The following is a 3609-nucleotide window of genomic DNA, read 5'->3' on the forward strand; positions in this document are numbered from 1 at the left end:
TCATCAGTACCTCGAAGGCTCCCAAAGTGGGGTGAAAGTAGGGGAAAGGAAGAGTGGTCGGGCAGGCTTTGCCCTAGCCACAACTGACTCCCCTCTTCTCACTTCCTCGCAACCAGATGACAGCAATGCCATTTTAACATGTATTATTTTTTACACCTCTAGGTATTATATGAGATCTGTCCAAAAAGTATCCAGCCATGCGATATGAAAAATAGAGACATTTATTGACGAAGATACAAGAAACACTGTGCACAGGACAACGCCTCAGTCCCCTTCAAAGGAGGCACCTTGGGACCTCACAAAGTGCTCCGAGCATCTCTTGACCCAAATACATTCAACATTCTCAGGTGTTCTGCTTGTTGCAGGCCTTCCAGAACGTGGATCACTTTCAACAGAGTCTCGATCATCTTTGAAGTGTTTGTGCCACACTTTTATTTGTGTGCACTCATTGCATTGTCCCTGAAAGCCTTCTGAATCATCTGAATAGTTTCCGCCGAGGAAATGTTCAAGCTTAACGCAAAATTTGATGCAAATTGGTTGCTCTACTTGCTCAGTCATTTTAAATGTGACGGCCACACACAGTACACATACCCAGCGGCATTTAGCACCACGCTGATTAGCACAGTGACGTCGTCATTGTGCATTGTGTTCACACGTGCATATTCCAGTCCACTCTCCTTGGCTGCCAGGTTACATCAACGTTGCGCAAACCGGTCTCCTTATAGTAACAATGGCTGGATACTTTCTGGACAGACCTCGTATAAAGATGTCCTTAAAGAAAGGGGGAGAGTGGTGAATGAGATAGATGTGACACCTCTCTGTGTTCATGGAGCTTACATTCTAGAAGGAGAAACAGACACGTAATTATAATTTGATAAATGCTACACTGGAGAAGTGCAGGGTACTCTGAGAGAATTCTTAAATTCTATGATCAGTGCCACCTCCCAGATTATTCATTTGTTCATGTCTAATTAACTATTCAAACAGTCAGTTGTCCCAATAACTTAAAGTCCAGCCTGGTTCTCCTGAGGCCCTCCCCTACCCCCAGTGCAGGATCTAATTCCAGAACTCACGTTGCATTTAGTCGTCATGTGTCCTTAGTCTCCTACAATCTGGAACGGTTCCTTGGTTTTACTGTTTCTTTTACATGACCTTGACACTTTTGATGAGTATGGTCAGTTGTTTTGTAGAATGTTCTTCAGTTTCTTTTGGTCTGGTATTTCCTAATGATTAAATGAAACTTACGTATTTTTTGGCAAGAATACCACAGAAATGATTCTATACCCTTCTTAGCACATCATATCAGCAATTCCATGATATCGATGTGTCACATTTTTGGTGATGTTAACTTTGATCACTTGGTTAAGTTAGTGTCTGCCAAGTCTCTCCACAATAAAGACAATACTTTCTCCTTGTAATTAGTGAGGTGAGATAGTCTGAGCTTATCCAAATATCTTGTTTCTAATTATATTTTACACACTAGTTTTAGCATCAGTTGAGTGGTCCCTAAAACAATTATTACTGTGGCATTTACCAAATGGGGACTTTATATCTTTGCCATTCCTTCTACATCTACTCTTTGGAATACTATTGTAAGGAAGACCTGTCCTTTCTCCCTCTTTTATTTATTTCTTCATTTATTTATTCAACTATTTGTTTTTATCAGTATGAACTCATGGATATTTAATTTATTCTATGGATTATAATCCAATCATTATATTCTATGGATTATAATCCAATCATTATTCATTTTGTTGTCCAAATTGTCCCAGCTTTGACCTTTAGGAGCTCCTTTAGGTTAGTGTCCAGTCCTTTGAATATGCTCCAATCATTTTTGAACATTTACTTTCTGACACCATAAGATGATCTAGGTTTATCTTGTACTTCTGCATCCCAGCAAATGGTGCTTAGAAACCAAGTTCTGGGTAGTCAGTATACTCATTGCTGCTGGGGCGTCATTGCTTCTAGTTGTTCTAAGTGAACAGAGCTAGGAAATACATGTATATATAGTCAGCCTCCATATCCATGGGTTCCGTATCTGTGGGTTCTACATCCCCAGATTCAATCAACTGAGAATTGAAAATAATTTTTAAAAACAATAAAAAATAATACAAATTAAAAAACAGAATAGCATAATAACTATTTACATAGCATTACATTGTATTAGGTATTATATGTGATCTAGAGATGATTTAAAGTATACAGTAAATACTATGCTATTTTTTGTAAGGGACTTGAACTTTGATGGAGGGTCCTAAAACCAGTTCCCTACAGATACCAAAAGACAGCTGTATACACACACGTATACGTGCACATCTCTTTGTATATTTCTATAACTACCTCTCTATATATACATATATGTATACACATATAAATTAAATATTCTCATATTTTGCATTTATAAACAGTGTTCTAATGAATGACATTGTGCACATGTATTTGCATTGCTGGAGGCGTGACTTCAGAATAACTTCCTAGAAATAGGATTACCAGGTCAAAAGGTAAATGCATATGTACCTTTGTTAGATATTGCTAAATTCTCCTAGGGAGTTTTAATACCTGCCAATGTCCAAGCCCCACTCCAGAGGTTCCAGTATAATTGGCAAAAGGTGGGGACCAAGCATTAGTAGCATTTTTAAAATTTTTATCCCTTTATTGAGGTATAATTTACATACAATAAATTCACACACTATAAGTGTACAATTCAGTAATTTTAAAGTAAATTTATGTAGCTATGCAGACATCACCAATATTGTTATCTTTTCAAAACTTTCTAAGTGATTCTAATGATGGTTAAGAGTTTATGACTAAACTAGTCCACCATTGTTGACGCTTTTTGCTACCATATGGTGTCACTAGTCTGCTACTCGGAGGCACGGAGTTTTTCCGACATCGCAGCACTTAGATCCAGTGGAACCTGTTTCCCATTGAACAAAAGCATACAGCTCAAAATCTGTCTTCATTCTTCAAAGTCACATCAGAATCCCTGGGCTCTACAGGCTGCATGTGAGGGAGCGTCCAGCACAGGATATACACTCGGCCAGTGCAGCTCTCTTCCGCCAGCCCCTCGTGCTGAAACCACGTCATTAAACCAGACCTCATTTGTGACCTCTTTGAGGGTATTCTCTTAATCATGTCAATTCATCTCTTCTGTCCCCAAACCCATCTGAGTATAATCCCAGAAAAGGAGAAGCCAACATAAATTTTAAATATCTCCTGGAGGAGATAGTCTTTTGAATGACTCCCTTAAGAAGCACTCAGACTGTTCCATCTATAAATGGTCTAGCATACACCCAGTCTGGGAAATGTTGGGAATGGTTTCCTTAGGCAGGTGATACTTGAACTGAGCTTTCACTGATCGCTGCGAATTAACCTGGTGAAAAACAGGGAGGTAGAGGACAGCACATTCCAGGCAAAGCAAGCAGCATAGACCAAGACCCTGAAGGAGAGTAGAACAGGAAGGCTCGTGTGCCTGGTGCACATACAGGTGATGGTGGAACGTATTGCTAGATAAGACTAGAAAGGCAGACATGAGATCAGATCATCCAAGTCCTTTTAGGCCTGAAGAATTTTGGTCCTAATTTTAAAAGCACTGGAAACCCACTGAAA

Source organism: Propithecus coquereli, unplaced genomic scaffold (genome assembly GCF_000956105.1).
Source record: "Propithecus coquereli isolate 6110/MARCELLA unplaced genomic scaffold, Pcoq_1.0 Scaffold157, whole genome shotgun sequence".
NCBI classification, from domain to species: domain Eukaryota; kingdom Metazoa; phylum Chordata; class Mammalia; order Primates; family Indriidae; genus Propithecus; species Propithecus coquereli.